The sequence below is a fragment of the Natrix helvetica genome (assembly GCF_964273705.1).
Source record: "Natrix helvetica genome assembly, chromosome: Z".
NCBI classification, from domain to species: domain Eukaryota; kingdom Metazoa; phylum Chordata; class Lepidosauria; order Squamata; family Natricidae; genus Natrix; species Natrix helvetica.
Window position 1 is genome coordinate 41,344,274 of NC_138554.1, and position 11,928 is coordinate 41,356,201.

The 11,928-nt window shown below is 39.1% G+C and overlaps 1 protein-coding gene across 3 annotated transcripts in view; it reads left to right on the top strand.

The window, feature by feature from the left end:
• The first annotated feature begins 11,565 nt into the window (after nucleotides 1-11,565).
• The window catches only part of PHOSPHO1 (phosphoethanolamine/phosphocholine phosphatase 1), a 23,180-nt gene continuing 22,817 nt past the window's right edge, over nucleotides 11,566-11,928 (top strand). For 2 of the 3 annotated variants that reach the window (XM_081969716.1, XM_081969718.1), the window contains exon 1: nucleotides 11,872-11,928. This exon is cut by the window's right edge. The gene's annotated coding sequence lies outside the window, so the exon portion shown is untranslated. The other variant, XM_081969719.1, reaches the window with a different exon arrangement.

The following is an 11,928-nucleotide window of genomic DNA, read 5'->3' on the forward strand; positions in this document are numbered from 1 at the left end:
GATTTGTTCCTTGAGTTTTTATGCTGAATGAGGTCTCAAATCAAATCTGCACACAGTGCACAAATTCAAATTAAAAGTTCCCTGTAGGTGATTGGTACCCTCTGCTTGAATACATCCAGTAACCACAACATCCACATTTCTAGATAATTTAGTTCATTAGTGAACAATAAAATTAAAAACAATACTAATTGAAATCAGCCTTTCAATCAATATAAAATCATTAATTCATATTTTCCATTCTGGAGTAGCAGAGAATATCCTGTAGAGTTGAACACTGCTATCATACCCTTTGTTACATTTGCCTAAGGCTAAACATACCAAGTTCGTTAAACCCAGCTGCTAAAGACAACATCACTACTCATTTTTGAACTATTTCTAATTTCTCTGATTGTTTCTTAATATGTAGTTTTCAACACTGAATCATCAGCCTTACATTTGTCTCCATTATTTTTTTCTATGTTAGCTTGTTTCTCTTTCCTGTCATTATTGTGGAAGATATTTCTGTCATTTCAGGTTTCAAATACAATCCCATCTGATTAATGATATCTGCAAGTGGGAAAAGTGTTCCATCCACCTCCTTAAGTAATTTATAAATTAAATCATTTATTACAGTTGATGACCAAGATATAGGTACAACTCAGTAGAAGTATTATATAGGGAAGGGCATAAAGGTAGCCAATTTACACAAAAAGAAGGCAGAAAAGAGGAAAAAAGGCAAAAGCAGCATGAAAGAACAGGAGTACCAGATCATATTTAAAATATGTAAGACAAAAAAATCGGGAGGAAATGTTTAACTGAAGTATTTACAAACCCATATTGTTGTGTGACAGTCTAGTAGAGTAGTAATTAATGCAAATGTTTGAACATAGAGAAAAAAAGATTGAACTATTGGCCCCTTGCTCAGTACCTCAGTCTAGTTTGATCAGAAAACAATAAAACCAGCTGTGTTTTCACATAATTATATGCACCACCCCTCATTTAAATAGCTTCCTAATAAAATACCAAATGCTTTAATGAAATCAGAGGAAACATCAGAGTTCACAAATGTGATTACAACTCACTTCAAAGTCATAATAGTAAGCTAGCCACCAAATACTTATATTGTAATAATGTGACCATGTGACAGCAGGAACTCCCAGGAGTTATAATAAATTCCTTTCATTCAGCATTTTAGTAATTTTGAGTGATTGCAGAATAAATGGTTGCAACATGGGGACTGACTATAGTTAAAATGAGATAAAGTTAATCGAGCAAAACTTATTCCTGACAAATTCATGTTGAGTTCTAGAATTCACTGCATTGTTTTCTGCATGTCTATTTTTCCTAGATATTTAAAAAATAAGGTCAGTGTTTTCATGACAGATTATTCTTTCAGAAAGTAGCTTTGCTGCATAATTGCTGCAGATGGAATTTGCACCTCACACCAAAGTAAAATGGCTTGCTTGTTTTTATGGTACCAAATACACCTGCAGATAAACTGAATATTGTGCATGTTAGAATACACCTTAAAAATTGGTTTCAGTTTATCCAGAGATGGCCTTATCTGCAATTGTATTGATAATGCTTTTTAAAACTACACATATATCTAATTAATATCTGTCTGAATAATCTGACTTTATTAATTAAGCCAATTGACCATTTCAAATAAAAAAACTAATACAAAAATACAAAAAAATACAAAGAAAGTAATACGACATGTTTATAATAAGTCATCACCCCTACAGATAATCCCAATCTGATGTGTCCTCTTCAAAATGGCCTTTGAAATTAAGAGTGGACTTTTATTAGTAATTTGCAGATTCATTCCCTCCAAAAAGTAAGGGTTTCTCCCAGTGCCCCAATATTATTTAGTTTTTAAGTAAGATTCTAAGTAAGCAGCCCTTTCTGCAGAGTACAGTTTGCAACCCACAAGAATGTACCCTATGTCTTCTGTGGCTGGTGCTCCAAGTGCAGTCTTCATGCTCCCATGACTTACCATCGAGTTCAGATGTTTGAAGTGAGCTTTACAAAAAGCTCTTCCAAGATGGTGGTGCATGTAGATCGTTACATATTTTTTTTCTAACTGGGAGGATGATTTGTCATGACCCAGCCACTTCTAAGGCTGTATATAAAGTGATGCAATATCACACTGGGCAACCACATTAATAATACTTTGTTTGAAAGCTTCCTTGGCTTTTAAGAAGAGTCCATATTGAGAGATGGCATTTGAAAGTTGGATGCCCTAAGTGTGAGGTTGCATATTGTGCAACTGTTCTTCAAAACAGTTTGGGTATCTGTGTTCCCTGGATAGGATCTTCAGCCAGCAATTAAATAACTGAATTATTAAATGACTTTGTACAAAGGGTATGTCCCTTACTGAAGGGACTGATGTAAACTAATTCTTCCCCAAGAAATAGTTCATAAAAGTAGATTGTATCTTTTCCCCACAATTCTGCACCATGTGTAAGCATTGTAAGTTCTTGCATGTATAAGTATTTTGCTGTTTTACATCTTTATGAAGAATTCAAGAACTCCGATAGTTATAGCTCTTGAACTGTCTTATGGCATTGGCACAGACTGCAACCCTTAAAAAACTCTTCTTAAAATGTGGGAACAGAAGCCTGTCTCTATGAAAACAATCCTAAGTATAGATATGTTTCCAAATACAGGCTATGATAATAACTCGTACACTTTCTCCCAAAAACAGCTACCTTAATTTTGGATTTATTCATAACAGAAATAAACACCTTGAGAAACACCTTAGAGGTCTTCTAATCCAACCTGTTGCTCAGGCAAGAACCCCTATACCCATGATGGTGAACCTATGGCATGCATGACAGAGGTGGCACACAGAGCCCTCTGGGCATACGAACCGTTGCCAGCTGCTCCAGGTTTAGTTGCATGCCAAAACCCAGAAGAGAGCAGCTGGCTGGTGCTCGTGCACTGGAACAGCTGGCCGTTGTGCATGTGCACAATGGAACCTGGAAGTGCAGCTGGCCGCCGGCGCATGCACACCGGCCAGCTGCTGTCTTCCAGGCTCCCGTGCGCACTCCAGTTTCGGCACTCGGTGCCAAAAAGATTAACCATCACTGCCCTATACTACTTCAGACAAATGGTTGTCCTATTTCTTCTTTAAGACCTCCAGTGTTCTGGAGCCAAGTTGTTCTACTGGTTAATTGTTCTCACTGTCAGGAAATTTCACCTTAGTTCTAGGTTGGTTCTCCCCTTGATTAGTTTTCATCCATTGCTTCTTGTCTTCAGGTGCTTTGGAGCATAGGTTGACTCCCTCCTCTTTGTGGCAGCCCTTTAGATATTGGAACACTGCTATCATGTCATCTCTTCTTCTTTTCTTTAAACAAGACATACCCAATGCCTGCAATCATTCTTCATATGTTTTAGCCTCCAATCTCCTAATCATCTTTGTTGCTCTTCTCTGAATCTGGATTCAGTATTCCAAATGTGCTCCTGCCGGTATTCTTAGGCATAAGTTTAATATTTTGATTAAGATGAGCCTGGAGTCCCATTTTCAAGTCCAGAGCAGGTCCCTGAATCAAATGCTGCACTGAGGCCTAAAAAAGTTGTATCCCTTTAACTATATTTTTTTGTTAGATGGCATGGCATAAAACGATGTTTTCAGTAGTGAAACCACCGAACACAAAATCGGTTTGCTCCTTGGGAAGCAAACCTTTTTCAGTTACCTTGTCCTGAACCTTATATAAAAGATATTTGGTCTTCAGTTTTGCTATTATGTCAGTTAGACTAATTGTCTATAATTCAAAGAATCAGCCTTTTTTGTCAATGAGGACCACAATAGAGAGCTCCCAACCAGTTGCAATTTAGCAGGAATTATTTATGTAGCTAAATAAACCTGCAGGTAACAGAGCCTAGTAGCCAATGTAACATTTAAATAATTAGAGGATCATATATAGGAGCATTATTGGAATTCAGTGGATGGATGAATCCGCTAGTATCCCATTCAGTCACCAAATGCCATGGTGGAGTGGAGCTACAGGCCTCCTGTTGATCATTTTGTAGGTCCTCCATTCCAGCAGTTCCCAACCTCTCTGACACCAGCAACCAGTTTCATGAAAAACTATTATTTCACGGACTGGGTGGGGGATGGTTTTGCACACAACCTAGATCCCTCTCCCATGAAGCTTTTCTCAGCAACCGCTTGCGTGGACGAAATCCTAACAGGCCATGGACCATACTGATCCCCTGCCCGTGGTGTGGGGGCTCCTGCTGTAGTCCACTGCAACTTGGAACAATGAATTATTAACGCTAATATTCCTCACGCGTGGTGGCAGTTATAGGGGTGACCAAGGAGAACCCATAGTCCTGCAACTGAATGCCAGAAAAAGACGGGTTTGGGCTGCTAAGTCTAACCAGAGAGAGGACAATTAATGAGGCATCTTGTGCTTGATAGTTTTCCTGTACTCTTGTCTAAATGCTAATATGACAGCATGATTTTTATTTGATGCATAATTCCATACCGAAAGCATAGCTAGCCTTAATCTTTTTCTCAGGGAGTGACATTTTTATTTGGGGTCTTCTAGGAAGGCACTTTCAGTTAGGAGTTTTCTAAATCCTACATTTAAATTTTCATAGGCTATAAGTACAGAGTTGACATCTGTGCAAAGTGAGGTAATTTTTTACCAGAGTCAGGGCTTACATAGATTTCATATATTCAGTCCAAGCTCTCACATCCACACTGTTCCATTTTATCCTTCTGTCCTGGGAAATCAATTGTAATGTAGGGTCTGAGGTCTGAATGCTCATAGGAATTAACAGCAACAGATTGGTAGTCAATATCCTCTCTTCCATAAACCTGGAAGTCTGAGGAAAAGGGTCACATTACTGTTGGAGAGACATACCTAATATAAAGTATTACATGATTTCTCTCAGTGGTAAGTAAAGGGATATACAAAACTTTGGTCTTTGCCCCCTAGGATTTGCAAGTTATACTTGCATACTGGGTTTAACAACTAGTATGCAGCAGTATTTCTTTTCCATAAAGATAATGCAGAGTTAAATTCTTTGAGGATTTTCAGATTATTAATATCTTGCATAGAAGGCGCCAACCTCACATTAAAATCTCCCAAACAATTGTAACTCTGTCATGAGTTCCAAGATATAGCTCTATCAGAGTTGGCTCTGAATTCATCCATATGTCAGGGAAGTAAATGTAAACGTTTGTAGGGATATATGCACATTTAACATCACAATCACAGAGGGCATATATTGGAATTTAATAGCTAAGCAAAAAGGTGAGGCGTCTGTGGTCTTTTCTGTGTCCTTCCCTCCCAGTTCTACTGTTGTCAATATGGCCTGACCTGAAAGTAAACACTCTTTTACTTTCCGGGCCAGGATGACCCAGGACTTAGAACCAGGTATTGAGATTCATTCATCTGCAAATGTTATCCATGACTGTGATCAGGCTAAAATTGGACAGAAATTCAGATAGATCACAGTTTCTCCTTCCATCCTGCTAGATTCCATGTTAATATACAAATTGTATCATAAATCAGCTGTAGGAGAACAGGAAGATAACCTAATAGGGGTGGATTGTTTCATGGCCGAGGCAGAACGTAAACTCATGGTCTCATGAGCCTTAATCACTAGACCAAACTAACCCTTAGTAAATCAGAGGTTTTGTAGATTGGTATAAATGTTCTTGCAGCCCTTTTGAGAGGATATTATCACTAATCCAGTCTTAGGTTCTGCTGTTATCATGTTAATAGGGTTTGTTGTTAATTCCTTTTCTTAGTATTTCATCTTGCTCACTATTAGCAGTGTTCAAAATAAGTGAATCAGCTGTGCTTCTAGAGTTTCATCAAAAACCTTCTCTCGTGACTTTGGGAGATTCTCTGAGTTGCTTCTTGTCAATCCCAACTGGCTGACGAGGCAGCTTATAGTTCCTAGAATCTAGAGGATGATCTTCAGCTTGCTTAGAAGAGTGGAAAAAACACATTTTATAACCCTGAAACACACATATTAGGAATATTTGAAATTTGCCTAGAAATTGTTTCATTATAAACACAATGCTAGGTATTGTAGAGAATTTGAATGTCAGCAGAATTCTTGGTTTCCCTTTTTAGAAGATAAAAAGACCTTCTACTGAAGGTCTTTAAGATGAAGTTGACAGCAGAGGAATCAGTTGATTTAAGAATAAAACAATAGCTCTTTTTGTATTCCCAACAACCCCTGGTAACTCTATTAATATATTAATGAAGGACCACCTGGTTTGTTTGAAGGATTCAGATATTCCCAATTCACTTCTCCCTCTTCTCACCACACAGTAATTGATGGTCTTCTCTCCTATTGCTGTTATAGTGACCGATTAAATGATTTTTGTTATTGAATGCAGGCAGTTCTCTCCTGATATTAGTTGGTCACCCCATAAATGCAGTCGGTTTATTGAAATGTTTCTGAATAAAAAGCCTCAAAAGACTTTTTAAGAAAGCCACACTGTTGTCTGTTGCTGCTAAATAGTAAAAAAGAGAGTATAGTCTGTGCTGTTAAAAGGCATTGATGTAAATTGTGTGGAACTTTTTTGTGGAATGTTGTACCAGCAACTTAATATACATTTAACTTCTTTTAAAAAATCAACAACCGTGAAAAATACAAATTGGTTTATCTGCAGGTACATTGCTTAAAGGTTTGAGGGGTTGGTTTATTCTTGGATGGGCTTATATGTGAGTAAATATGGCACATTAATTTGTGGCTTATGTGGGAAAACAATTGTGAGTAAACTAGTTAGTGTAAATAAAACTGGAGTTGGTACGCATTGCAATGTTGACTTGGCATGGTTTGTGAATACACATGTTTTGGAGTGGTTTCCTTGCTTATTTCTGGTTAGATTTTTGTCTCTACCACATATCTGCAAAGCAGATGTAGGGGTGCTTTTTTTAAGGAATTGACAAGCAAACTTTCTATTTGCTCATATATTAGACCAGAAGTGTCAAACTCAATTTCATTGAGGGCCGCATCAGAATTGTGTTTGACTTTGGGAGGCCAGGATGGGCATGGCCAGCTTGACATCACTCACGTTGGGAGCACCTGTGGTGACCCAAGCATTCTGGCAACAAAAATGGGCTTTTGAACTCCATTTTCAGCTGCATCCCTCTGCCAGCGAAAAAGGAGTTCAGGAGGGCCGCCCACAGCCCTCCCGAGCTCCATTTTTGTTGGCAGAGGCACCACAGGCCAGTCCTTCACTGTTTCCAGGGCAGTCGCATGGATCACATCTAAGCACCCCACTGGCTGGATCCGCCCCCTGGGCCTTGAGTTTGATACCTCTGTATGATTGATTTTGGCTAATTTGACAAATAATGGGAAATTTGGGGATTTATATGTGTCCCAAAGCTTTTTGGAAGTTCTCACCAGTGCTTCATTACTGTACGTATCTATAGAGATCATGGTTGCCCCAAAGGTGCTTTTTCAAAAGGCAACTTTTCCTTGAAGACATTTTGCTTGTCATCCAAGAAGCTTCTGAAGAAGCTTCTTAATTGAGAAGCGAAATGTCTTCAAGGTAAAACAAAGCCCAGTTGCCTTTTGAAAAAGCACCTTTGGGTCAGTACTGTATGTGGTATCCCAGTACTGGTTGTGCAGAGGTTAGAATGCAGTACTGCAGCTAATTCAGCTGACTGCCAGCAGTTTGATCCTCACTGGCTCAAGGTTGACTCAGCCTTCCATCCTTCCGAGGTTGGTAAAATGCGGACCCTGATTGTATGGGCAATTATGTGGACTCTGTAAACCACTTAGAAAGGGCTGTAAAGGTCTGTGAAGCAGTATATACAGCAGGGGTGTCCAAACATTTTGCAAGGAGGGCCAGATTTGGTGAGGTGAAAATGTGTGGGGCCGATCATTCAGCCTGACATTCTTTGAACCCTTAACATTAAATGCAAATTGACTACCGTATTTTTCAGAGTATAAGATGCACCAAGATTTTGAAGAGGCAAATTTTAAAAAAAGTTTTTGTACTCTTCCAAAAATGGCCCATTTTTCACGAAAATGGGCCTTTTTTTAAAAGGGCATGAATAGCCTTTAAGAGGCTTCTAGAGTGCTCCTGGGGGCTAGGGGGGGGCAAAGTTGAGCAAAAAATGGCCCATTTTTTGCTCATTTATGCCCTCCACAGCCCCCAGGAGCACTCTGAAAACCTCCTAAAGGCTATGCACAGCCATTTTGGTGAAGGGGGCAGAGTTTTGGGAGGCAAAAAATGCTGTATTCAATGTATAAGATGCACCCAGATTTTTAGCCTCTTTTTTGAGGGGAAAAAGATGCATCTTTATACTTCGAAAAATACGGTATTTTATGAAAGACTAAACAAATAATTCCAGTGGGGAGAAGAGGCTGCGGGCCGCTTGAAATTTGAAAAAGGGCCACATTTGGCCCCCGGGCCGCACTTTGAACATGCCTGATATACAGTATGTCTAAGTGCTATTGCTATTGCTACTTTTATTTAGGATAACGATTGGACTCTTAAAGATGTGTTGTTTTCACATTAGTCTAGTTTGATGAAAATTTGACAAATGTTTGGCAAATGTCATTTTTCTATTCTTCTGGAATAGAATCTAAAAACTAGAGTAATTTTTTTTCTATCATATTGAGTAAGAATATAGAATAAACACTTTTTTAAAGTTTGAAAATGTGTAGCAAGCAGGTTTATTACAGGAATGCATAGCCAGCTGAAGAAAAAGCAGCATTTCCCTTAAAAGAGCATGCTTTAGGCATTCTTCAACTAATTTCTTAAAATATCTATAACTGTTCCTGCAGGCAAAAATAGTTTTTGTAAAGTCCACACCCTGGACTTTAATTACCTGTTTCCCTTATCTCTTTGAACCATGTGGAACTGAATTAGAAGGGTGTGCAAAACCAATGCTGCTAAACTGCCCACAAAATGCTAAAAAGTGGAGGCAGACTTGTTTAACATGCCAGTTTTTTATATATAGAAGCCTGTAATCCAACGTTTTTACAAAGAAGCCTATAATCTAATCTAATGTTCCATGTGGCAGACTTTGAAATGTAAAAGTAGCCATTAGTGTTGCAATGGTTTCCAGTTGTGGTAACCTTTTGAAGAACATGTCTATTTTTGTTTGCTTGATTTTCACATTCTCCTTATGGAATGGGGTAGCTATCTAGCATGTGATCCAACCTTTTTTTGGGGGGGGGGTCATAGGCTGGGTTGAATACTGTCAGAAGCAGATGAAGCCATTACTAAAAACTGAAGTTGCTTCAGTTTAATGTGTTGATCCTTATTGATTTTGTCATATTAAAAATGTGCTTCTGGCAACTCTTGAAAGAGATTGGGGGCAAAACCCAAGACTTGAGATTGGGCACATATTGTACATCTTTGTAAGCTGCTTAATTTGAAATTTACCATTTTAAAAATGATCCTATGCTAAGAAACATAGTAATTTTTACTCTTGATGTACCCATATTTTATATCTCTTAAGAGGGAAGAAAAAATGAAAATGTTATTAGATGGACAGACAGACAGATCTTCTGTAAACTACTTTTCCATTGCTCTTGAACTGGAGGTGGAGTTGGGAGAACTAGCCTTGTTAAAACTATTCAAGGCATCTGAGGTGTACTGAATTTTGTAACCTGTAAAATTGGAGTCTGATATGGTTGGTGAGATGACATATTTCATTGAGCTATTTATATTGACTTGGAATTCTATAAATCAATTTGTTTGCCTACAACCAAATATTGAGGCAAAGTCTTCATCGTATTTATAATTTCCTTTGGGAGGTTTGGAGTTGTATAGTAATAAAGACTGGAAGGATAAGTTGGTAAAAGAAAATGGAAAGTTAAGAGGGGAAGTAAATCTTTAGATCTTTAATGTCGGTTCTTTAAAATGACAACACTCAGATTAATTTTATTTATTTAATTGACAAACTTGTAAGTTTCACCCAATTCCCAACAACTTTTAGGGATCTGAGATTGTGTTTACTTAAGCAGATTTCATCTCTGATGTATTTCTAAATCATGAAATAGGCACAAATGTGGGAGAAGGATGGGCAATGCTAAGGGGAAAGGTTAAAAGAGGCATCAGTTTAGGATTGTTATATAGTCACAGACGAACTAAGTTCAACTCCCTTGAATGTTGTTGACCCTTATCTAGTTTTAATCAAGTGCTATTAGTCGATTTCTGTGTATAGATTATAACAATAAGTGAGTAAAGTGGAACTTGTGTGTGGATATATTTTTTCTTACCTCACAACAACACATGACTATGGCCTTTAGATTACCGAGTTGATCAATAGCATTTATCTACTGGTCTTACTTGCATGAGTTGGTCAATACTGAGTGAATTTTCCTGCCTTGTATCATGTCTCATAGATTTATTTTTTCCAGCAAAATGTGCAGATAGTTGAACACTTGCACAATGAATGAAGAGAGAAAAAATACTACAATATTATATTGCTGTTTACTTTGATATTCCTTAACATTCCTTTGTTTAGGATATTGAGCCTGATCATTCCTACAAGTTCTTTTAGGGGAAAGGTCTTTTTCAGCCTCACTTTCTTTTATTATGAATTGAGAGTGCTCAAAATTGAACCTGGGACTTCCATGTGCCTTCAACTGTGATCTAACATACCTATTGTTCCCATATCTTGTTTAGAAACTGGAAATATTCTGACACTTTCCAAAAATGGCTTGGTTTCTGTTATTTCCATCAAAAGTTGGGGTTCCAGTTTCAGGATATACCTAATTCTACTTTTCATAGTCGGGGGAGGGGTTGATTTGCAAAACGCTGAAACTTTTTCTGCACCAGTATGTTTCCTAGCATCTCTATTGGGTCTTAAAAATCAGCCTCTTTATGTATTTCCAAATGTAACACTGTAGAACAAGTATTAAAGAATTGTAGAACTTTGTAGTTCCTGCATTCTGGGCTTTTTCTTTACTTCATCTGACTCTCTGTATTTTACTTACCCCCACCCCCGATTGGCGAATGTCATTTACACAGTTTACAGTGTAGAAAAAATATTAAAAGTGTAAAGGAAGGAGATTGTTTTATGGCGTTGAATAAGGCGTTGCACGAACACTAAGTTTTATCAGAAGAATCTACTTGTTCTTTGTTTGCGATTGCAAATAGCGGAGGTGGCTCAAGAAGTTCTTGCTTGTCCGGGTTGCTCTACAGAGAAAAGGATGGGTCTGGGCGGGCAGGCGACCTAGTTAGAACTTATTTAGAGTCTGGCAGCGCGTGGCTTTATCGTCGGAATGGCGCAAGCACAGGTTGGTTGTTTGCTCTTTCTCCTTCACACGTTTTCCCGCATTCCCCTTCTTTCTTTGCAGGCGTTCCAGGCATGCGTGGCAGTAAATTTAGCTTTTTAATCTTTCGCGTGCGTAAAAGGTCTGAGGAAGAGCTCATTGTCCGCGGGAAAAACTTCGGGGCAAATTCTGTTTACGCGGTGGTCTCGAGATGCGCAGAAGTAGGGAAGTAAGGGAGGGCAGCGCTAATGGATGCTCTTTCTCCGTCGCGATCTCCTCTTTTGATCTGTGACCACGAGCCATTCCTATTGGCCGTTTCCCTTGTGACGTCTGGGGACTGCGGTTGTCCTATGTATCAGGCGCCGGGCTTAGTTTCCGTATCTTAAGAGAGACCGGAGGTCGCGGGGTTTCTTGTATGCTGCAAGGAGAGGCAGAAGCCAAGAAGAGCCGGGCCTGCCTTCTCGCCACCCCCGCTCCGCCCCGGTCATCGGGGATGGGGACAGCTCTCCGCTAGACTCGCTGCCAAACTGGACGGGGAAAGGGGAAAGCTGTTCCCACCAGCCGAAATCAGAACCATGCTGTGACCAAAGTTGGGAGTCTGAAGCGAAAGTAGACCTCCCCCTCACTCCCTTTTGCAAGCGGGATCCGATCCAAAAGAACACGTGAGTCTGCCGCACATTGGAGGAGGAGGGGGAGACTTCAGACTTGCCCAAGGGCAACGGGGACACCGTGATC